Source organism: Ranitomeya variabilis, chromosome 2, assembly GCF_051348905.1.
Source record: "Ranitomeya variabilis isolate aRanVar5 chromosome 2, aRanVar5.hap1, whole genome shotgun sequence".
Classification (NCBI taxonomy): Eukaryota; Metazoa; Chordata; class Amphibia; order Anura; family Dendrobatidae; genus Ranitomeya; species Ranitomeya variabilis.
This window is the reverse complement of record NC_135233.1, coordinates 444,701,206-444,727,063: the sequence shown is the minus strand read 5'-3', so window position 1 is coordinate 444,727,063 and position 25,858 is coordinate 444,701,206. Positions and strand designations below refer to the sequence as shown.

The window sequence follows — 25,858 nt, the reverse complement described above, 5'->3', positions numbered from 1 at the left end:
GCTTCCACCTCCAGATTACGGCTGTTTTCATTAGCCACTTCAGTATGGGGTGCTCGTGAAAACAGAGACAGTCTCTAAAACAATTGAATATATAAGAGAAGACGAGCACTCACCATCTGTATGAACAATGTCTTTCTTTATTATGGCTTCATGTGTAAAAAAGCAGGATAATGCAGGGAGAACCTTCGGTTCCAAGTGACGACGATCGTTTCGCTCCTCTGAGCTTCAACGGGTCCGTGTCGGGTGTCGGGTCGGTGACGCTGCGCGGGACGCGTGTAGGTGAGAATATTGCGATTTTTTATTTTATCATTTTATTATTTTTAACATTATATCTTGTTACTATTGATGCTGCATAGGCAGCATCAATAGTAAAAAGAGAAAGAGAGCGAGCGAGCAAGAATTTCCCTGACGGGAAATTCTTCCATGCATGCTCAGTTTGAAAAGACGGGACCCGTCGCTGGATTCCTGCTTTTCACAGGCAGCGACGCATCCTGCGCCAATAGGCTTCCATTGTAGCCAGTGATGGGCAGCGCAGGATACGTCACTGACCGATTTTCCGACGTGCAGAAAAACGTTCCTCTGAACGTTTTCTCTGCCCGACGGACCGTTTTTTACGCAGGATCCAGTGCACGACGGATGAAACGGATGGCCATCCATCACAATCCGTCGCTAATACGATAATGTGTGTGCAACCTGTAAAGCGCTGCGGAATATGTTAGCGCTATATAAAAATAAAGATTATTATTATTATTAGATTATTATAATACAAGTCTATGAGAAAATGCAAATTTTTTTGCAGGATCCTGCATTCTCAAAAATCAACGGATTGTGATGAGAGCTGAAAGACGGAAGTGTGAAAGAGGCCTAAGCGAACACCTGACTGTTCACTAGAGCCTCTGATGGTGAGGTTAGACTTGGCTCCTGATGAACCCAGGGTGCCACTCCAGGACAGACCAACGGACGCGCAGCAGCTGAACCCAGAGGACAGACTGGAGGGAGCAGCTGGCAGAGTTTGTATTAGAATGCAGCAGACAGTTCGCATCCGAGTGCAGCAGACAGAGTTCGCATCAGTGTGCTGAGACAGAGTTCGTATCAGAGTGCAGCAGGCAGGATCTGCAGTTGAGTGTAGCAGACAAGGTGAGCATTAGAGTGCAGCAGGCAGTGTTTGTATCAGAGTGCAGCAGGCAGGATCTACAGTTGAGTGATGCAGGCAGGATCTGCAGTAGAGTGCAGCAGGCAGGATCTGCAGTAGAGTGCAGCTGACAGGATCTGCAGTAGAGTGCAGCTGACAGGATCTTCAGTAGAGTGAAGCAGGCACGGTCTGCAGATGAGTGCAGCGGGGACTGGTATGCAACCTTACAGAACTTAGAGTGCGAAACAGAAAGGTTGCTCACGCACCTCCCCAGTGGGGAAGCAATATATACATAATGTCCCACAGCCATTAGCTGAGGAGGAAATAGCAAGTGCACATGCTGGCCCTTTCAGAGGGCGGGAGCGCACACGCGCATGCCCTAAGGACATGGCTAGAGGACCAGCTGAAAGCATGCAGAGCATGGGGAAGGGAAGAACTGTCTGCAGCATGGGTGAGTAAAAAGACACGCCGAAGACCCTGCCTGTCAGAGCAGGGATCCGGCGTGGTGCTAATAATATCCCTTAACGCCCCTGTCCTTGTAGTCATTTACTCCCGTTTCTTGATCCACGTTCAGATTGTAGCGTTTGGTTTAATACATGAGCAATGTAACAGATTCTCTCCTAATGGAAAAGTCAGGAAATCAGCACATTTTCAGCTCCAATGCTAATTCCCATGTAAAAGACATTTATTAAAGGCTTGTCCACTTTTGGCAGTAAATTATTTTTTTCGCTTAGTGCATTTAATTGGGCCAAAAAATAATGTTTGTAATTGGGTTTCATTGCACATGGGACGTACTTGGATGTTCCAACATGACAACGATCCAAAACACAAGGCCAAGTCGACCTGTCATTGGCTACAGCAGAACAAAGTGAAGGTTCTGGAGTGACCATCTCAGTCTCCTGACCTCAATATCATTGAGCCACTCTGGGGAGATCTCAAGCACGCAGTTCATGCTAGACAGCCCAGGAATTTACAGGAACTGGAGGCTTTTTGCCAAGAAGAGTGGACAGCTTTACTATCTGAGAAAATAAAGGACCTCATCCACAAGTACCACAAAAGACTTCAAGCTGTCATTGATGTTAGAGGGGGCAATACACGATATTAAGAAATGGGGTATGTGAACTTTTGATCAGGGTCATTTGGATGTTTTGGGTTGTCATTATGATTTAAAAAGAGAAAACACAGTAGTTTGACGATAAATGGCTTCACCCAACCACTAACCATGAGTGGAGAAAAAGTTTTAGTGTTATCATTCATATTCTCTGAAAAAATACTAAGAAAGCAAAAATTCTGCCGGGGTATGTAAACTTTTGTGCACAACTGTAAATATGTATGTAAAGCTGGTATAACCTGGGCATTTTTGTAAACCTTTCCTTATAGTGCTGGGCTGTGTGTGTTTCTGCGGTCCTTGTTGTGTTGGCTGCTGTCAGGGTCTGACCTCTGCTGAATATTTCATGTACCATGTTGTATCATTTATAAATTGGGGCAGGACACAACGTAACACGGATTTCAGCTCCGGGGACTTTGAGGTGAGCAGTTTCTCTTTACCTTCATGATGTCTTCTGGAGAGGCGGTGATGAAGGCCGCGCTGCGCTTCTGAGTTGCATTCAGGTTCTTTCTGTAAAGAAAATAGTGACCTAAGAGAAAGCCGGAGAGAGTAATTACCGGAGACATTTACTGAGATGAGTGTCCACCGGTATCGTAAAGAGCACACACTGCCCTATGTGAGGCCCAACATAACAAGCCCCTCCTGCGGTATTTTAAGGCAATTGTCATGGCAAAGAAAGAAACTGACAAACTATAACAATGGCTTCTCGGATATTAAAGGAACACGAACTGCAGCAATGGCTGAGTCACCAGACACTGGGCAGACAGAGTGCAAGCTTGGATGACAACTTCAGTCAACATTCCTCCTTGTCATTGTCCTTGGATCTCTATCATCACCAAGCGGATTGTATTCGTAATAAAACCCAAACTTTTCAGCTTCTGCAGAATATCTTTGCGGGGGGTGGAAATTTAACATGAGTTTAATTTACGTGAAGACCTTACTTTAAAACGAGGTTCTGCAGGAGCTTTGGTGCATTTTATACAGATCATCTGCCTAGATCCAGGAGATAAGACAACAATCTGCTACTAAAGGATTGAAAAAGAGGTGAAGTCAGGGAGGATGCTGAGCTAATTAGTATCACATCCTTTTAATGTCCCATTTTTTGATTTTTGGCTGGGAAATTGGGACAGGGCTTTTATACATTTGCCTCAAAGTGGACACTGTGGGTTCACAGACAGCAGGCAATCACTTTTGGAACTACGCCTGATCTTTTCAGGACTAGGATATTATGGCTGAACATAGGACAGAACTTTCCAATAATAGTAGTCTACTGCTTAATTGATAGCCTTAGAACAACACGTTTCTACTCCAGAATGGGGTCTTCATCAGGAATAGTTTACAAGCAGAAGATTCTGTAGTAATGTATGGAAGTGGAGAACACGTAGCACTTCATTTCATGATAAACCTGACGAACACCCAGTTTTGAAGTAGAAACGTGTTGTACTACTAATTATCAGCAAATAGGGTCTTCATCAGGAAGGGTTTACAAGCAGAACATTTTACAGTAATGTAAGAAAGTGGAGAACATGTTCCACTTTATTTCATACTATACCTGATGAAGACCCAGTTCCGAAGTAGAAACGTGTTGTATTACTTATATCAATAAATGAGGTCTTCATCAGGAATAGTTTACAAGCAGAACATTCTGCAGTTATCTATGTAAAGGGAGTAGATATTCCACTCCATTACGTAATATACCTGATGAAGGCCCAGTTACGAAGTAGAAACGTGTTGAACTATTGTTACCAATAAAGACGACTATTATTTTTTTTCCAGAGTTCTGTCCTCTGTTTGGTCATCACATCATGGTCCTAGGTTGATCCAGTGTCGCCCCACCTGTGATTGTCCGCTGTTTTCTTCTCTTTGAACCGTCTTTTCCGATCTTAGGAGGTTTGGGGATGTAAATGATTGTAACTGATGTGCAGTCCATAGCCCAGAAGAGACGCAGTGCTGTTTGTACTTTTAGGCGCTTTCCTTTAAATATCACCCTGTAGTGCTGGTGTGGTTGTGTCGACATTATTAGAGGCAGACGACATTGCTGATTCGCAGCCACTTCACCTTTATTACATTTTTTTCATGATTTTTCATTTTTATGCAAGAAACTGAAGCAAAAAAATGATACTTATAAGCAAAAATCGCATTTTCAACTTTTCAAAAAGCCTCTGTAGCAATAAGTCACCCATAACCCGGGACGTCTTGGTGACAATGAAATCTCAGATGTTCCCTACGATGCGTCTAGCAGCTAATTTACAGCTCTAAAGACGGAAGATTATTTATATTTCTTTCCATTTCAATTCCATTATTTGATTGCTCTCTTAACCTGCGCAGATTTAAGCAAGTAAGCGGAGAATGTGATCTGTGCCGGACGCATTACAGCCCCGGGGAAAGTAAATTGACTTGTAATTTGTTTCAGTAGTGGAAGGTTAGGCATAGTCATTGTGTCTGAGCCTTGCTACAGGCGACGGTACAGACGATACGTGGCAGCGCAGCCCCGGCATGGTGACATGGTGCTTTCTGTACTGATACAAGGGGATTGTTACTTTCCTTCCTTTTTTTGTCACAGAAAAGTGTAACTAAGAAATGGAGACTTCATAGAAAGGTGTATACATCATACAATGTTTTATTAAAGGTGCAAGGTGGTCAAAAAGTAATGATGTCCACGGTGGAAACAGCAAGATGCCCCGTAATTATTCTCTTTCTGACTTCAAGAACTTTCTTAATAAATGTTAATATATTGTCATTTATGCACCCCTGATATTATTCCTGGTGGGCTAGAGTGATTAATAGGGAGTATCCAATAGGGGTTAACAGTGATATCAACTGTGGTCTAAGGTGGTAATGGTATAAGATTAAATTTACCTTTGGATTCTAGGGGATAAAGGGTTACCGCATGAGGTGAGCTGTGACATCACCTATTGTGAATGGTGGATCCTGTGTTATCTACTCTGTATATAGAGGTAAAACCAAGAAAAGAAAGAGTATGAATGTCCCAAACACCATATTTAAAAGCCAGTATTAACCTTTATTAAATCAAACAATAATAAACATATCCAACACAATTATATGTATACATGTGGTAAGCAATATATACCAGCACAGAGGTATCAAAGAGGAAATATAACGGTACACCAGGTTATATGTGAGTCACACAATTCATCCCTAGGGTAAATATCAAGTGCATCAATAAAAGAATGGCGACATATAGGGCCCTATAACAAGTTATAAACATATGATCCCCATGTAAAGTAAAGGGTCCAAGAATCCGCCATTAAACCAGTATAATTGCGCACTTACCCATTATTACTTGTAGAGGGGAGTGGCCCACACTTCACCCGGCGGCCCCGGACGCGCGTTTCGCGGTATAGCTTTATCATGTTGATAAAGCTATACCGCGAAACGCGCGTCCGGGGCCGCCGGGTGAAGTGTGGGCCACTCCCCTCTACAAGTAATAATGGGTAAGTGCGCAATTATACTGGTTTAATGGCGGATTCTTGGACCCTTTACTTTACATGGGGATCATATGTTTATAACTTGTTATAGGGCCCTATATGTCGCCATTCTTTTATTGATGCACTTGATATTTACCCTAGGGATGAATTGTGTGACTCACATATAACCTGGTGTACCGTTATGTTTCCTCTTTGATACCTCTGTGTTGGTATATATTGCTTACCACATGTATACATAGAATTGTGTTGGATATGTTTATTATTGTTTGATTTAATAAAGGTTGTTAATGGCTTTTAAATATGGTGTTTGGGACATTCATACTCCTTTTTTCTTGGTTTTATGTTATTGGAGTTGTCCATTGGATAGGACACCTTTGGGGTGTTCAGAGAGGGATATATACCCTCAGCTACATGATATTTTGGTGCTTTATGATTACGCATATATGAATATAGAGGTGCTATCAGTCATTGTACAGGAGGAGGAGGTGAGCTGTGACATCACCTAAGGTGAATGGTGGATCCTGTTATATACTGTATATAGAGATGTTATCAGTCATTGTACAGGATGAGGAGGAGGTGAGCTGTGACATCACCTATTGTGAATGGTGGATCCTGTGTTATCTACTGTATATAGAGATGTTATCAGTCATTGTACAGGAGGGGGAGGAGGTGAGCTGTGACATCACCTATTGTGAATGGTTGATCCTGTCTTATCTACTGTATATAGAGGTGTTATCAGTCATTGCACAGGAGGAGGAGGTGAGCTGTGACATCACCTATTGTGAATGGTTGATCCTGTGTTATCTACTGTATATAGAGGTGTTATTGGTCATTGTACAGGAGGAGGAGGTGAGCTGTGACATCACCTATTGTGAATGGTTGATCCTGTCTTATCTACTGTATATAGAGGTGTTATCAGTCATTGCACAGGAGGAGGAGGTGAGCTGTGACATCACCTATTGTGAATGGTGGATCCTGTGTTATCTACTGTATATAGAGGTGTTTGTTATGATCCTTAGTGGTTGAGGATCACAAATTACTCCAGCTAAGTAACAAACATAGGACAAGCTCTAGGGAGGTGGCAAACTGGACTGACCGCAAATCTGAACCTATCCAAACACACTAGAAGTAGCCGGTGAACGTGCCTAAAAATCCTAGACGTCTCGAGCCAGCCTGAGGAACTAACTACCCCTAGAGAGAAAGAAAAGACCTCTCTTGCCTCCAGAGAAATAATCCCCAAAGATATAGAAGCCCCCAACAGATAATAACGGTGAGGTAAGAGGAAGGCACATACACAGGGGTGAAAGCAGATTCAGCAAATGAGGCCCACTAATACTAGATAGCAGAAAATAGAAAAAGGAATCTATGCGGTCAGTAAAAAACCCTTACAAAATATCCACTCTGAGATTTCAAGAACCCCCACACCAACTAACGGTGTGGGGGGAGAAACTCAGTCCCCTAGAGCAACCAGCAAGCGAGGAAATCACATTTTAGCGAGCTGGACTAAAAACATAATGAACACTGATAATCAAAAAATGATCAAACAAAAACTTAGCTTGTCTTGGAGAGACTGGGAGCAAGGTAGACACAAGGAAACTGAAGAGCACTGAATACATTGATAGCAGGCAAGGAACTGAGTCTCCAGGTGAGCTAAATAGGAAACCAACCAAGGATAACGAACCAGCTGATGCAGCCAACCTGCAGAAAGACAACACTACACAGTACCGCTTGTGACCACTAGAGGGAGCCCAAAAATAGAATTCACAACAGTACCCCCCCTTGAGGAGGGGTCACCGAACCCTCATCAAGACCCCCAGGGTGATCAGGATGAGCCGCGTGGAAGGCACGAACCAAATCGGCCGCATGAACATCAGAGGCGACAAGCCAGGAATTATCCTCCTGACCATAGCCCTTCCACTTAACCAAATACTGAAGCCTCCATCTAGAGATACGAGAATCCAAAATCTTCTCCACCACGTACTCCAATTCGCCCTCGACCAGCACCGGAGCAGGAGGCTCAACAGAAGGAACCACAGGTACCACATACCTCCGCAACAAAGACCTATGGAACACATTATGAATGGCAAACGATGCTGGGAGATCCAAACGAAAAGACACCGGGTTAAGGATTTCCAAGATCTTATAAGGACCGATGAAGCGAGGCTTAAATTTAGGAGAGGAGACCTTCATAGCAACATACCGAGAAGACAGCCACACCAAATCCCCAACACGAAGTCGGGGACCCGCACCGCGGCGGCGGTTGACAAAGCGCTGAGCCTTCTCCTGTGACAACCTCAAATTGTCCACCACATGGTTCCAAATCTGCTGCAACCTATCCACCACAGAATCCACCCCAGGACAGTCAGAAGGCTCAACCTGACCCGAGGAAAAACAAGGATGGAAACCAGAATTGCAGAAAAAAGGCGAAACCAAAGTAGCAGAACTAGCCCGATTATTAAGGGCAAACTTGGCCAATGGCAAAAAAGTCACCCAATCATCCTGATCAGCAGAAACAAAACATCTCAAATAAGTTTCCAACGTCTGATTAGTTCGCTCGGTTTGGCCATTAGTCTGAGGATGGAAGGCCGATGAAAAAGACAAATCAATGCCCATCTTAGCACAAAAAGACCGCCAAAACCTGGACACAAACTGGGATCCTCTATCAGACACAATATTTTCAGGAATGCCGTGCAGGCGAACCACATTCTGAAAAAATAGAGGAACCAAATAGGAGGAAGAAGGCAACTTAGGCAAGGGCACAAAATGGACCATCTTGGAAAAAACGATCACACACCACCCAGATGACAGACATTTTCTGAGATACTGGAAGATCCGAAATAAAATCCATGGAAATGTGCATCCAAGGCCTTTTCGGAACAGGCAAAGGCAAAAGCAAACCGCTGGCACGAGAACAGCAAGGCTTAGCCCGAGCACAAATCCCACAAGACTGCACAAAGGAACGCACATCCCGCGACAAGGAAGGCCACCAGAAGGACCTAGCCACCAAATCTCTGGTACCAAAAATCCCAGGATGACCCGCCAGCACCGAAGAATGAACCTCGGAAATAACTCTGCTGGTCCATCTATCCGGGACAAACAGTCTCTCTGGTGGACAACGGTCAGGTCTATCCGCCTGAAATTTCTGCAGCACTCGTCGCAAATCTGGGGAAATGGCAGACAAAATCACTCCCTCTCTGAGAATACCAGCCGGCTCAGAAACTCCCGGAGAGTCAGGCACAAAACTCCTAGAAAGTGCATCAGCTTTCACGTTCTTCGAACCAGGCAGGTATGAGACCACGAAGTTGAAACGGGAGAAAAACAACGACCAACGAGCCTGTCTAGGATTCAGGCGCTTGGCAGATTCAAGGTAAATCAGATTTTTGTGATCAGTCAAGACCACCACACGATGTTTAGCTCCTTCGAGCCAATGTCGCCACTCCTCAAATGCCCACTTCATAGCCAACAACTCCCGATTACCAACATCATAATTCCGCTCGGCAGGCGAAAACTTTCTTGAAAAGAAAGCACATGGCTTCATCACAGAGCCATCAGAGCTTCTCTGCGACAAAACAGCCCCTGCTCCAATCTCAGAAGCATCAACCTCGACCTGGAAGGGGAGAGAGACATCTGGCTGACAAGACTAGAGCTGAAGAAAACCGGTGCTTCAGCTCCCGAAAGGCCTCCACGGCCGCAGGAGACCAATTAGTCACATCAGAACCCTTCTTGGTCAAATCCGTCAAAGGTTTAACCACGCTAGAAAAATTAGCGATGAAACGACGGTAAAAATTAGCAAAACCCAAGAACTTCTGAAGACTCTTAACAGACGTGGGCTGAGTCCAGTCATGAATAGCCTGGACCTTGACTGGGTCCATCTCCACAGTAGAAGGAGAAAAAATAAAACCCAAAAAGGAGACCTTCTGTACTCCGAAGAGGCATTTTGAGCCCTTCACAAATAAAGCATTAGCACGCAGGACCTGAAACACCATCCTGACCTGCTTCACATGGGACTCCCAATCATCAGAAAAGACCAAAATGTCATCCAGATAAACAATCATAAATTTATCCAGATATTCTCGGAAGATGTCATGCATGAAGGACTGAAACACAGAAGGAGCATTAGAGAGTCCAAAAGGCATCACTAAGTACTCAAAATGGCCTTCGGGCGTATTAAATGCTGTTTTCCATTCATCTCCCTGCTTAATGCGCACAAGGTTATACGCACCACGGAGATCTATCTTGGTGAACCAACTGGCACCCTTAATCCGAGCAAACAAATCAGACAATAGTGGCAAAGGATACTGAAATTTGACTGTGATTTTATTCAGAAGACGATAATCTATACAAGGTCTCAAAGAACCGTCCTTCTTGGCCACAAAAAAAAAACCTGCACCAAGAGGGGAAGAGGATGGGCGAATATGTCCCTTCTCCAAAGACTCCTTTATATAACTCCGCATCGCGGCATGCTCTGGTATAGACAAATTAAAAAGTCGTCCCTTAGGGAATTTACTACCAGGAATTAAATTTATAGCACAGTCACAATCCCTATGAGGAGGCAGGGCACAGGACCTGGGCTCATCAAATACATCCTGGTAGTCAGACAAAAACTCAGGGACCTCAGAAGGAGTGGAAGAAGCAATCGACACCAACGGAGTATCGCCATGAATTCCCTGACAACCCCAACTTGACACAGACATAGCTTTCCAATCTAAAACTGGATTATGAGCTTGCAGCCATGGCAGACCCAAAACGACAACATCATGCAAGTTATGCAGAACAAGAAAGCGAATCACCTCCTGATGTACGGGAGTCATGCACATGGTCATTTGCGTCCAATACTGAGGCTTATTTATTCTCAGCCAATGGCGTAGCATCAATTCCCCTCAGAGGAATAGGAAATTCCAAAGGCTCCAGGACAAAACCACAGCGCCTGGCAAACGACAAATCCATCAGATTCAGGGCAGCACCCGAATCCACAAAAGCCATAACCGGGTAGGACGACAAAGAACAAATCAAAGTAACAGACAAAATAAATTTAGGCTGTATAGTACCAATGGTGACAGGTTTAGATTTTTTTCTTAAGCGTTTAGAACATGCTGAGTTAACATGAGTAGAATCACCACAGTAAAAGCACAACCCATTTTGACGTCTATGACTTTGTCGCTCAATTCTGGTCAGAGTTCGGTCACATTGCATAGACTCGGGTCTCTGTTTGGAAAATACCGCCAAAGGATGAGCAGATTTGCGCTCCCGCAAACGCCGATCAACCTGAATGGCTAAAGCCATAGAATCACTCAGACTTGCAGGGGTGGGAAACCCCACCATAACATTCTTAACGGCCTCAGAAAGACCTTCTCTGAAATTTGCAGCCAGGGCACACTCATTCCATTGAGTAAGCACCGACCATTTCCGAAATTTTTGACAATACACCTCTGCTTCATCCTGACCCTGAGAGATAGCCAGCAATGCTTTTTCTGCCTGATTCTCAAGATTAGGCTCCTCATAAAGCAGTCCAAGAGCCAGAAAAAATGCATCTACATTAAGCAATGCAGGATCTCCTGGCGCCAGAGAGAAAGCCCAATCTTGAGGGTCGCCACGCAACAAGGAGATAACAATTTTAACTTGCTGAGCGGAATCACCAGAGGAACGAGGTCTCAGAGATAGAAATAACTTACAATTATTCTTAAAATTTAGAAACCTAGATCTATCTCCAGAAAACAACTCAGGAATGGGTATCTTTGGTTCTGACATAGGGCTATGAATAACAAAATCCTGAATACTTTGCACCCGTGCAGTAAGATGATCCACACTAGAAGTCAGAGTCTGAACATTCATGTCTGCAGCTGAGCTCAAAACCACCCAGAGTTCAAGGGGATGAAAGAAGCTAAACAGACTGCAGCAAAGGAAAAGCGGGAGGAAAAAAAAAAATGTACTCAGGTCTTCTTTTTATCCCACTTCTGCGATGCATTAAACACTTTTTGGCCTGCTATACTGTTATGATCCTTAGTGGTTGAGGATCACAAATTACTCCAGCTAAGTAACAAACATAGGACAAGCTCTAGGGAGGTGGCAAACTGGACTGACCGCAAATCTGAACCTATCCAAACACACTAGAAGTAGCCGGTGAACGTGCCTAAAAATCCTAGATGTCTCGAGCCAGTCTGAGGAACTAACTACCCCTAGAGAGAAAGAAAAGACCTCTCTTGCCTCCAGAGAAATAATCCTCAAAGATATAGAAGCCCCCAACAGATAATAACGGTGAGGTAAGAGGAAGGCACATACACAGGGGTGAAAGCAGATTCAGCAAATGAGGCCCACTAATACTAGATAGCAGAAAATAGAAAAAGGAATCTATGCGGTCAGTAAAAAACCCTTACAAAATATCCACTCTGAGACTTCAAGAACCCCCACACCAACTAACGGTGTGGGGGGAGAAACTCAGTCCCCTAGAGCAACCAGCAAGCGAGGAAATCACATTTTAGCGAGCTGGACTAAAAACATAATGAACACTGATAATCAAAAAATGATCAAACAAAAACTTAGCTTGTCTTGGAGAGACTGGGAGCAAGGTAGACACAAGGAAACTGAAGAGCACTGAATACATTGATAGCAGGCAAGGAACTGAGTCTCCAGGTGAGCTAAACAGGAAACCAACCAAGGATAACGAACCAGCTGATGCAGCCAACCTGCAGAAAGACAACACTACACAGTACCGCTTGTGACCACTAGAGGGAGCCCAAAAATAGAATTCACAACAGGTGTTATCTGTTGTGAACTCTGTTTCCGGGCTCCCTCCTGTGGTCGTGAGTGGTACTGTGTGAGTTCTCTCTTTGGGCTCCCCCTGGTGGCTCTTTTTGTTATTTTGCAGGTTCTGGCTGGGATCAGCTGTCTCGTCATCTGCTAGTTAGGTTTCCTATTTAATCCACCTGGTCCTTCATTCCTTGCCTGTTGTCGTTGTATTCAGTGCTTTCTGATTGCTCCTGTCTACATCCGTTATCAGTCTCTCCAAGAGAAGCTAAGTTTTGTTTGCTTATTTTTGCTCATCTGTGTTCAAGATGTTTCCTAGTATATGATGGGTTTTGTCCAGCTTGCTAATATGTGATTTCCCTGCTTGCTGGTGCTCTGGGGTGCGGAGTTGCTCCCCCCACATCGTTAGTTGGTGTGGGGGTTCTCGCATTCTCTGCGTGGATATTTTTGCATAGGGTTTTTTACTGACCGCACAGATCCCTTGCTATTTTCTGCTATCTAGCGTTAGCGGGCCTCATTTGCTTAACCTGTTTCATCTCTGCATTTGTCTTTTCCTCTTAACTCACCGTTATTATTTGTGGGGGGGCTTCTATATCTCAGGGGTTATTTCTCTGAGGCAAGTGAGGTCTTTACTTTCTCTTTAGGGGTAGTCAGTTTCTCAGGCCGTGAAGAGACGTCTAGGATTTCAGGAAACGTTCCACGGCTACCTTTAGTGTGTGCGGTTAGGATCAGGTTTTGCGGTCAGTCCAGTTACCACATCCCCAGAGCTCGTCCTATTATCTTCTACTTGCTGGTTAGATTTGTGATCCTAAGCCACTGAGGATCAAAACAGTACAACAGGCCCAAAGTGTTAAATGCATCGCAAAAGTGGGATAAGAGAAATCCTGAGTTAAATTTTTTTTTTCTGCTCTGCAGTGTGTCCTGCTTCTCTCCTCCCCTTAATCTCTGGGTGGCTTTGAGTTCAGCTGCAGACATGGATATTCAGAGTCTGACTTCTAGTGTGGATCATCTTGCTGCAAGGGTGCAAAGCATTCAGGATTTTGTTGTTCACAGTCCTATGTCTGAGCCAAAAGTACCTATTCCTGAGTTTTTTTCTGGAGATAGATCTAGGTTTCTGAATTTTAAGAATAATTGTAAATTATTTCTTTCTTTGAGACCTCATTCCTCTGGTGATTCCGCTCAGCAAGTTAGAATTGTTATCTCCCTGTTACGTGGCAACCCTCAAGATTGGGCTTTCTCCCTGGCGCCAGGAGATCCTGCATTGCTGAATGTGGATGCGTTTTTTCTGGCGCTTGGATTGCTTTATGAGGAACCTAATCTTGAGAACCAGGCAGAAAAGGCCTTGCTGGCTCTCTCTCAGGGTCAGGATGAAGCTGAGGTGTATTGTCAAAAATTTCGGAAATGGTCGGTGCTTACTCAATGGAATGAGTGTGCCCTGGCTGCAAATTTCAGAGAAGGTCTTTCTGAAGCCATTAAGAATGTTATGGTGGGGTTCCCCACGCCTGCGAGTCTGAATGAGTCAATGGCTTTGGCCATTCAGATTGATCGCGTTTGCGGGAGCGCAAACCTGCGCACCATCTGGCGGTTTTGGCTGAACAGAAACCTGAGTCTATGCAATGTGATAGGATTCTGTCCAGAATTGAACGGCAAAATCATAGACGTCAGAATGGGTTGTGCTTTTACTGTGGTGATTCTGCTCATGTTATCTCAGCATGCTCTAAGCGCACAAAAAACTTCGCTAGATCTGCCACCATTGGTACTGTACAGCCTAAATTCATTTTGTCTGTTACTTTGATTTGCTCTCTGTCATCCTACTCAGTTATGGCTTTTTATTAGAAAAGTACCAGTCAAAAAATGAAAATATCCAACTATTTAGAATCACTCATATACAAATTATATAAAAAGGAGAACCAAGAGTATACTAAATATACCATTTATTGCATCAAAATATTCATACATAATAAAAATGGATATTATATCTTGAGTACATGTTAACTGACATGTACTCAAGATATAATATCCATTTTTATTATGTATGAATATTTTGATGCAATAAATGGTATATTTAGTATACTCTTGGTTCTCCTTTTTATATCAGTTATGGCTTTTGTAGATTCAGGTGCCGCCCTGAATCTGATGGATTTGTCATTTGCCAAGTGCTGTGGTTTTATCCTTGAGCCATTACAGTTCCCTATTCCATTGAAGGGAATTAATGCTACACCATTGGCCAAGAATAAACCTCAATACTGGACTCAAGTGACCATGTGTATGACTCCTGCACATCAGGAGGTGATTCGCTTTCTTGTGTTATATAATTTGCATGACGTTGTCGTGTTGGGTCTGCCATGGTTGCAGGCTCATAATCCAGTCCTGGATTGGAAAGCAATGTCTGTGTTGAGTTGGGGTTGCCAGGGAATTCATGGCGATGCTCCCTTGGTATCTATTGCTTCCTCTACTCCTTCTGAAGTCCCTGAGTTTTTGTCGGACTACCAGGATGTATTTGATGAGCCCAAATCCAGTGCCCTACCTCCTCATAGATATTGTGATTGTGCTATAAATTTGATTCCTGGTATTAAGTTCCCTAAGGGACGACTGTTTAATTTGTCTGTACCAGAGCATGCAGCTATGCGGAGCTATGTAAAAGAGTCTTTGGAGAAGGGACATATTCGCCCCTCCTCGTCCCCTCTTGGTGCGGGATTCTTTTTTGTGGCCAAGAAGGATGGTTCATTGAGACCCTGTATAGATTATCGCCTTCTAAATAAAATCACGGTCAAATTCCAGTATCCCTTACCATTGTTGTCTGATCTGTTTGCTCGGATTAGGGGGTCTAGTTGGTTCACCAAGATAGATCTTCGCGGTGCGTATAATCTTGTGCGTATAAAACAGGGCGATGAATGGAAAACAGCATTTAATACGCCCGAAGGCCATTTTGAGTACTTGGTGATGCCTTTTGGACTTTCTAATGCCCCTTCTGTGTTTCAGTCCTTCATGCACGATATCTTCCGAGAATATCTGGATAAATTTATGATTGTGTATCTGGATGATATTTTGGTCTTTTCAGATGATTGGGAATCCAATGTGAAGCAGGTCAGGATGGTATTTCAGGTCCTGCGTGCTAATGCCTTATTTGTGAAGGGTTCCAAATGTCTCTTCGGAGTCCAGAAAGTTTCCTTTTTGGGCTTTATTTTTTCTCCTTCTTCTATTGAGATGGACCCAGTAAAGGTCCAGGCTATTCATGATTGGACTCAACCTACATCGGTTAATAGTCTTCAGAAGTTCTTGGGTTTTGCTAATTTTTACCGTCGCTTCATTGCTAATTTTTCTGGTGTGGTTAAACCTTTGACTGATTTGACCAAGAAGGGTTCTGATGTGACTAACTGGTCTCCTGCGGCCGTTGAGGCCTTTCAGGAGCTGAAGCGCCGGTTTTCTTCGGCTCCAGTTTTATGTCAGCCAGATGTCTCTCTTCCCTTCCAGGTCGAGGTTGATGCTTCTGAAATTGGAGCAGGGGCTGTTTTGTCACAGAGAAGCTCTGATTGCTCTGTGATGAAGCCATGTGCCTTCTTTTCAAGAAAATTTTCGCCGGCTGAGCGAAATTATGATGTTGGTAATCGGGAGTTGTTGGCAATGAAGTGGGCATTTGAGGAGTGGCGACACTGGCTAGAGGGAGCTAAGCATCGTGTGGTGGTCTTGACTGATCATAAAAATTTGATTTATCTTGAGTCGGCCAAGCGGTTGAATCCTAGACAGGCTCGTTGGTTGTTGTTTTTCTCACGTTTCGATTTCGTGGTCTCGTACCTTCCTGGTTTCAAAGAACGTGAAGGCTGATGCTCTTTCTAGGAGTTTTGTGCCTGACTCCCCTGGAGTTTCTGAGCCGGTTGGTATCCTCAAAGAGGGGGTAATTTTGTCTGCCATTTCCCCAGATTTGCGACGGGTGTTACAGGAATTTCAGACGGATAGACCTGACCGTTGTCCATCAGAGAGACTGTTTGTCCCAGATAGATGGACCAGCAGAGTTATTTCCGAGGTCTATTCTTCAGTGTTGGCGGGTCATCCTGGGATTTTTGGTACCAGAGATTTGGTGGCTAGATCCTTCTGGTGGCCTTCCTTGTCGTGGGATGTGCGTTCCTTTGTGCAGTCCTGTGGGATTTGTGCTCGGGCTAAGCCTTGCTGTTCTCGTGCCAGTGGTTTGCTTTTGCCTTTGCCGGTTCCTAAGAGGCCTTGGACGCATATTTCCATGGATTTTATTTCGGATCTTCCGGTCTCTCAGAGAATGTCTGTCATCTGGGTGGTTTGTGATCGTTTTTCTAAAATGGTCCATTTGGTGCCCTTGCCTAAGTTGCCTTCTTCCTCCGATTTGGTTCCGTTATTTTTTCAGAATGTGGTTCGTCTGCACGGCATCCCTGAAAACATTGTGTCTGACAGAGGATCCCAGTTTGTGTCCAGATTTTGGCGGTCCTTTTGTGCTAAGATGGGCATTGATTTGTCTTTTTCGTCGGCCTTCCATCCTCAGACGAATGGCCAAACCGAGCGAACTAACCAGACCTTGGAAACTTATTTGAGATGTTTTGTTTCTGCTGACCAGGATGATTGGGTGACTTTTTTGCCATTGGCCGAGATTGCCCTTAATAATCGGGCTAGTTCGGCTACTTTGGTTTCGCCTTTTTTTTGTAATTCTGGTTTTCATCCTCGTTTTTCCTCGGGTCAGGTTGAGTCTTCTGACTGTCCTGGGGTAGATTCTGTGGTGGATAGGTTGCAGCAGATTTGGAACCATGTGGTGGACAATTTGACGTTGTCACAAGAGAAGGCTCAGCGCTTTGCTAACCGTCATCGCTGTGTGGGTCCCCGACTTCGTGTGGGGGATTTGGTGTGGTTGTCTTCTCGTTATGTTCCTATGAGGGTTTCTTCTCCTAAGTTTAAACCTCGTTTTATCGGTCCTTATAAACTTTTGGAAATCCTCAACCCTGTGTCATTTCGTTTGGACCTCCCGGCATCGTTTACCATCCATAATGTGTTCCATAGGTCTTTGTTGCGGAGGTATGTGGTGCCTGTGGTTCCTTCTGTTGAGCCTCCTGCTTCGGTGCTGGTTGAGGGAGAATTGGAATACGTGGTGGAGAAGATCTCGTATTTCAAGACGGAGGCTTCAGTATTTGGTTAAGTGGAAGGGCTATGGTCAGGAGGATAATTCCTGGGTTGTCGCCTCTGATGTTCATGCGGCCGATTTGGTTCGTGCCTTCCATGTGGCTCACCCTGATCGCCCTGGGGGTTCTGGTGAGGGTTCGGTGACCCCTCCTCAAGGGGGGGTACTGTTGTGAACTCTGTTTCCGGGCTCCCTCCTGTGGTCGTGAGTGGTACTGTGTGAGTTCTCTCTTTGGGCTCCCCCTGGTGGCTCTTTTTGTTATTTTGCAGGTTCTGGCTGGGATCAGCTGTCTCGTCATCTGCTAGTTAGGTTTCCTATTTAATCCACCTGGTCCTTCATTCCTTGCCTGTTGTCGTTGTATTCAGTGCTTTCTGATTGCTCCTGTCTACATCCGTTATCAGTCTCTCCAAGAGAAGCTAAGTTTTGTTTGCATATTTTTGCTCATCTGTGTTCAAGATGTTTCCTAGTATATGATGGGTTTTGTCCAGCTTGCTAATATGTGATTTCCCTGCTTGCTGGTGCTCTGGGGTGCTGAGCTGCTCCCCCCACATCATTAGTTGGTGTGGGGGTTCTCGCATTCTCTGCGTGGATATTTTTGCATAGGGTTTTTTACTGACCGCACAGATCCCTTGCTATTTTCTGCTATCTAGCGTTAGCGGGCCTCATTTGCTTAACCTGTTTCATCTCTGCGTTTGTCTTTTCCTCTTAACTCACCGTTATTATTTGTGGGGGGGCTTCTATATCTCAGGGGTTATTTCTCTGAGGCAAGTGAGGTCTTTACTTTCTCTTTAGGGGTAGTCAGTTTCTCAGGCCGTGAAGAGACGTCTAGGATTTCAGGAAACGTTCCACGGCTACCTTTAGTGTGTGCGGTTAGGATCAGGTTTTGCGGTCAGTCCAGTTACCACATCCCCAGAGCTCGTCCTATTATCTTCTACTTGCTGGTTAGATTTGTGATCCTAAGCCACTGAGGATCATAACAGTTATCAGTCATTGTACAGGAGGAGGAGGTGAGCTGTGACATCACCTATTGTGAATGGTTGATCCTGTGTTATCTACTGTATATAGAGATGTTATCAGTCATTGTACAGGAGGAGGAGGTGAGCTGTGACATCACCTATTGTGAATGGTTGATCCTGTGTTATCTACTGTATATAGAGATGTTATCAGTCATTGTACAGGATGAGGAGGAGGTGAAATGTGACATCACCTATTGTGAATGGTTGATCCTGTGTTATCTACTGTATATAGATGTGTTATCAGTCATTGTACAGGAGGAGGTGAGCTGTGACATCACCTATTGTGAATGGTGGATCCTGTGTTATCTACTGTATATAGGAGGTGTTATCAGTCATTGTACAGGAGGAGGAGGTGAGCTGTGACATCACCTATTGTGAATGGCTGATCCTGTGTTATCTACTGTATATAGATGTGTTATCAGTCATTGTACAGGAGGAGGAGGTGAGCTGTGACATCACCTATTGTGAATGGTGAATCCTCTGTTATCTACTGTATATAGAGATGTTATCAGTCATTGTACAGGAGGGGGAGGAGGTGAGCTGTGACATCACCTATTGTGAATGGTTGATCCTGTGTTATCTACTGTATATAGAGGTGTTATCAGTCCTTGTACAGGACGGGGAGAAAGTGATCTGTGGCATCTTCTATTGTGATTGGTGGATCTTGTTTTATCTCCTGTATATACAAGTGTGGTGAACTGGGGACTACTCTGGGGGTAGGGTTCTTCGGACCCTTTTTCAGGAAACGCCATGCCTCCTTGCAGGGTTTAAGGGTTTACCACAAGTGATACCTTAGTCCCCACACTGCAATCTGGCCAGCAATAAAACAATTGCAACCTCAGGAGCCATTTAAGACATATCAATCACATTAATAAGATGAAGTTTGAGATTTATGAACTTTTTGTTTATAACTTTCTCCATGAGAAGTCTCACCCCGCCATGGATCTAGTGTCCCTTACGATGATTGCACTTACTGTGTACCGGTATAACACAGATATGTCTTGTCCTATAATATAGTTTCCCTTATAATAAACCCTTATGACCTTTATCGGACCTCCGATTCACTACAACTATTCCTTTATTGACAGATGGACGTTCCCTTTAATTCTGAAACTATTTCACTATTTATATACAAATTCCTCCAGAATAAACTTTTTTATAAGTGACAGGTTCATTCTGACTGGTGGCTTGCTCAGGGTGCCGTGAAAATTGCATCAGATGACTGGGAACATTGACCTTTTCCCTCCCCTCTGTTCTAACATTAATCATAAAATCTGTGTTCCGGGAGCTTTGATCTCCAGACGGGGAGAGCTTGTCTGTGAAGGACGACCAATGTCACAGGACAATTCTGCTCCTGAGAAATACAATCCAAGTTTTATGAAGTCTTTGTCATTCATCTGCTGTGACAAACACTGGCTGGGAATAGGTTTCGTTTTATTCAGTCAGCATTGGGTTGTGGGGGTGTTATTGATGATTTGGATAATGCAGCAGACTTTCCTTCGAGGGTCACATATCGTTGACAGCATAATAACTCAAGTTTTTGAGTTGTGAACACAGCAAAAAGTGAAAGCCATATTGCAAAAATTGCAATGGGACCCCTACTTCTGATACAGGGTCAACCTTATAATTGTACAGCCCTCTTCGACGAATATGCAAAGTAGGTAATAAAAGCTAAACCACAGACATTGTTTCAGGTTTATTGCCCCTCATCAGTACAGGGCAAAGTTCTAGATTGCTGATTGAGATGCCTTGGACAACAATCAGAGTCACTGAAGAGACCCAACTCAACATGGAAACCTATTTTTAAGGCAAATATCATGGGAAAGTACGGTAATATGCAAAGTTGCCCATAATAAAGTGTTGCAAAGTCCATGCATGGTCAGCAGACCAGATCCGGTCTGCACCGCTTGATGTTAGTGGGGCACTGATATTTTCATTGGGAAGAACAATTTGCATTATGTCCACTATCTACACTCACCGGCCACTTTATTGTGTACACCATGCTAGTAACGGGTTGGACCCCCTTTTGCCTTCAGAACTGCCTCAATTCTTCGTGGTATAGATTCAACAAGGTGCTGGAAGCATTCCTCAGAGATTTTGGTCCATATTGACATGATGGCATCACACAGTTGCCGCAGATTTGTCGGCTGCACATCCCAAAGATGCTCCATACAAGGCAGGATGGATCCATGCTTTCATGTTGTTTACGCCAAATTCTGACCCTACCATCCGAATGTCGCAGCAGAAATCGAGACTCATCAGACCAAGCAACGTTTTTCCAATCTTCTACTGTCCAATTTCGATGAGCTTGTACAAATTGTAGCCTCAGTTTCCTGTTCTTAGCTGAAAGGAGTGGTACCCGGTGTGGTCTTCTGCTGCTGTAGCCCATCTGCCTCAAAGTTCGAAGCACTGTGCGTTCAGAGATGCTCTTAGGCCTACCTTGGTTGTAACGGGTGGCGATTTGAGTCACTGTTGCCTTTCTATCAGCTCGAACCAGTCTGCCCATTCTCCTCTGACCTCTGGCATCAACAAGGCATTTCCGCCCACAGAACTGCCGCTCACTGGATTTTTTTTCTTTTTCGGACCATTCTCTGTAAACCCTAGAGATGGTTGTGCGTGAAAATCCCAGTAGATCAGCAGTTTCTGAAATACTCAGACCAGCCCTTCTGGCACCAACAACCATGCCACGTTCAAAGGCACTCAAATCACCTTTCTTCCCCATACTGATGCTCGGTTTGAACTGCAGGAGATTGTCTTGACCATGTCTACATGCCTAAATGCACTGAGTTGCCGCCATGTGATTGGCTGATTAGAAATTAAGTGTTAACAAGAAGTTGGACAGGTGTACCTAATAAAGTGGCCGGTGAGTGTATGTTTTAGATAGTATGAAGTGCACTGGGAACATGAAAGGAGCAGTCTAAGTGCATTGATACTCCCCCTGTGCACCTTCAGCCTGATTTGCATATGAATTCTATGCTAGATTTCTCATGACTGGTACAAAAAAAAGTAGAATTTTTATTCGAGGATAAACCTCTACCTAGCCATACCGCTACTCCTCTGTGTAAAAAAAAACCTGTTGGATCCCTTTAAATATCGTTTTTTTCCAAAGCAGAATTATCTTATAAAACCAGAATTTCCAAAAATCAATAGAAGTTCAGATAAAACAAAGTAGGATCCTGATTAATGAAAAAGTTACCTGTGCAGCTCCTGTGTTCTCCATTCTGGGCTTCTCGCCCTCAGAAAGTTTCATCTACTGTATATAGATTCTCAAGAGAAACTCTGTAACATGATGTGAAACAAAGTTTCTAACTCACAAAGTATCGAGATTGCTGGAAGATAAAGTGATTTGGTTCTGGTCTGTAATGTCTGAAACATTCACATTAAATAACAAATATGAAAACATTCGGCAAAAGGAGAAAAAGGATTGAGTGTTCCTCATTAAACTCGCCTATTTATAAATGCTAATGAATTTACGCTGACGGCTGCGTCGCTGATTCGGGGACGCTTCACATTTTAGGATAAACTGAAATCCAATACTCATTACACAGTTTCATTTTAACTAGCAGCAGGGGGTCATTCATCAGAGATCCATGTAGTATGCCAAGAATGAGCTGATTATCAAGGCAAACTACACACTGACTGCTCTTGTTGTGTGGTGTCATCTATTGTGCGGAGCTGGTAACAAGATTTATGTTTTCTGCATGATATTAAAGGGGGCAGTCTCACCAGGCCATCTCTTTCCCCACCGGAGAGACTATAAGGACTATAGGGGCTGTAAAGGTAGCTGTGGTGTTAAGTCCCAGTGCCGGGTATGTGGCATAGTCCTCTGTCATTATTCAAGGTCTTTTATGGTCGGCTCAGGTGGTTGCTGTCAGCCTGAGTATTCAGGTAGTATACATTTCTTGCTTAGTTCCAGCCAGGTGTGAAACTATCGCCTTTGTTACTCCTGTTTTCTGTCATCCACAACTACAACTCTGCTGAACCAAGATTCTACATAACTTACTCCGCTCAACTAATCTTTGTGTTGTGCACACATTTGTCTCTACAATCAAGGTACCTGATAACACTTAACCTGTTACAATCGCATTCTCAATTCTGCTGTGTCAAACTGCAGAATAATCAACTTGTCACAACTATCCTGGTGCTACCCACACTACACAACTCTGCTGTATCTTTGTATAACTAAACTCCTGGTGCAAGATACCACCAGGTCTATACATCTCTGCTGCTGCTGTGCTATCCGAACATTTGGCACTGCTATACTTAGTGCTTCAAACTCTCTTTGCCCATTTGCCAGGCTGCATTTCCTGCTGTTTGGTCCATGCTTATCCACTCGCCATCAGAAAAGTTCAGCTACGCTGCATCTTCACCTCCAGTCCATGCTGCTCACCTGATCGCTTAGGTTTCACCTAACCAAGTGAGCCATAATGAGGAGTCATTCCTGAGTCATAGCAAACTGTAGCACAACCATAAAAGCTCTGCAATGGTTTAGTACAGGGAAAAATGCAGTTCTCCTGTCCGACTAATCCACCTGTCCCCCCGCTATTCTCCGGCCTCTCCCCTCTGTCAATCCCTTCACTGGCTCCCCATTGCCCAGAGACTCCAGTACAAAACCCTAACCATGACGTACAAAGCCATCCACAACCTGTCTCCTCCTTACATCTGTGACCTCATCTCCCGGTACTTTCCTACACGCAACCTCCGATCCTCACAAGATCTCCTTCTCTACTCCCCTCTTATCTCCTCTTCCCACAATCGTATACAAGATTTCTCTCGCGTATCACCCCTACTCTGGAACCCTCTACCACAACACATCAGACTCTCGCCCACCATCGAAACCTTCAAAAAGAATCTGAAGACCCACCTCTTCCGACAAGCCTACAACCTGCAGTAACCACCGATCAACCAACCGCTGCACGATCAGCTCTATCCTCACCTACTGTATTCTCACCCATCCCTTGTAGATTGTGAGCCCTCGCGGGCAGGGTCCTCACTCCTCCTGTACCAGTTATGACTTGTATTGTTCAAGATTATTGTACTTGTTTTTATTATGTATACCCCTCCTCACTTGTAAAGCGCCATGGAATAAATGGCGCTATAACAATAAATAATAATAATAATAATAATAATAATAATATAAAGCCCTATGCTTTGCATGACAGTTATCAAAATGATTGTGCTATAATGTGACAGCAGAATTTTGAATGCAGCTCTGGATGTGACTGGATAATGTAATACAAGATAAGAGCGATGTACCAAGCTCATTAACATTGTAAATGATGACTCCATTCTTAAATTTACTGGAAGTGGGCACCATCAAATATTAATTAAATCAACCAATGGGATCACTGAGATGCATGTGAAATATAGTCAACCAAAAAACGTTTAAGAAAAAGTTACATGCATAAAGAATAGGATCTCCACAAAGGTTCTTGAACACAAAATACAAAATATTTTATTTCCACACCAAGAAAGCACTACACACAATTTAAAAACATCTAAAACATTCCAAAGGATAGAACATACATGGTATATCCAGTGTTACAATATGATATTCAATAAAGTTGTATGTACACAACTCCTGGCTAGGCATCAACTTTGCATAAGACCTATAGGCTTAGTAATATCTTGTGATCTTAAATACATTTAATTTATTAGGTCAGTGGGACAACAAAATACTGTTCTAAGGTGGAGGAAGGTGGATAACATATCATAGGGTGAAATTCTTTCCTTATAAGGTAGGTATCTCAGATCTTGAACCCCATAGTCCCTATATCAAAGACTATGCAAAATAAACATGTAGAGATCCAACATAGGTATAAACCTTAAACCCCGTAGTGCCTATGTAGCGCCCCCACTGCCGCAGGGCCGAGGGGTACCCGGTACCGGGCCTCTGAGTCTCTGCTCTGGGGTTGTCACGGTGGCTAGGCCCGGTCCGTGACCCTGCCGAGGGGCGTACAGTGATAGATAAGATATGGATGGTGGTGGTGCGGTCCAGTAAATAACGAGGACACCAGTCTCTTTACCTCTTTACTGAAGATCTCTGGGTCCTCAGTCCGGAATCCGGATAACCAGGCTGCGCAAGTCCGGCCGGTCCAATGGCACCTCCAGAGTTCTCTTAACAGGTGGAAATCTGTGCCTTCCTTCTAGCGCTAGGTGTTGCGGTCCTTCTCTGCTGTGCTTACGGAAAGTCCCCACAACTGTTGTGTCCGTTTCTTAAGTTCCCTCACAACTCGATTAGATGATGTTCTGCTAATCCTCTGTCCCTCCCTGATGTTGCGGTTAGGACGGCACCCGTATGACGGGTAGGCTCGGAGCTCTTCCGGGACCCTAGAGTCGCCCCTCTCCACAAGTTGCCCCCCAAGACTGCATAGGTGATTTAGGTGAGACAGCCCGCCTTAGACTGACTGTCCTGCCGTTGGTTTAGAGTATTGCCTGAAGCTGAATATTGTAATACTCCCTCGGCGTTCCGGCCGCCGGTAGTGCGCCTCAGTAGGATGTTGCCTCGGTCTCACAGCACGACTCCTACTGGTATTCTCCTTCTTGCTTTGATCTCGTTTCTCACTCAGCACAATCTATCTCGCTTCTAATCCTTCCTTGGGCACCGCCGCTATGCTGAGCAGGCACGGTCCCGTTACATTACTTCTTGTAGCCAGGCCTCTGTCAGGATCCCACCCCTGACAGGGACCCTACCGAATCTTCTCCCACAACACCCTCTGCCACAAGGTGTTGCCTGGTTCCAACCCAGTCAGCTTTCTGTCTAACTTCCTGCCTGACCCCCAGTTTACCCACAGTGGTGAGGAGTGGCCTAATGAATAGAACCCTTAGCTCCCCCTGGAGGCCCGACTGTGAAATGTATTGGTGTCTGTGATACCTGGTCAGATGAACTCCTTCAGTGCCATCGGACGTACCATAGCTCCCCTTAGTGGCGGAGCCACAGTACTGCAACGACCAGGACTCTGGGGCGCTGCACTCCCCCCCGGTTAAATCCAGTACTCCTGGACTGGGAAGAAAACAACAATACAGGTTAGCAAAAAGACATACAATTTTGTTGAGTGCAATAACAATAAGTATACTTGAACAGAGCTTCCCTTTATGGGAGGTGAGGACACTTGAACGTTACAAACATGGTTAAATACTTTTAAATAACTTTTCTATAAATAACTCTCTTTACCCAACCGGGTATTCTACTAAGTGCAACAATTTTTAGACATTAATTCAATGTTGCCTTTAAGGATGTACACTCTGAATCCACTAAAGACCTTCTTATAA

General features: G+C 44.3%; 1 long non-coding RNA gene across 4 annotated transcripts in view; it reads right to left on the bottom strand.

Annotated features, from left to right (window-relative positions):
* The window catches only part of LOC143806536 (uncharacterized), a 273,894-nt gene that overhangs the window by 78,381 nt on the left and 169,655 nt on the right, over positions 1-25,858 (bottom strand). The window contains exon 3 of one of the 4 annotated variants that reach the window (XR_013221499.1): positions 2,681-2,750. The exons of the other annotated variants lie outside the window; for them this stretch is intronic. This is a non-coding gene — a long non-coding RNA (uncharacterized LOC143806536). The remainder of the gene's footprint in view (positions 1-2,680; positions 2,751-25,858) is intronic. 4 annotated transcript variants of the gene reach the window in all.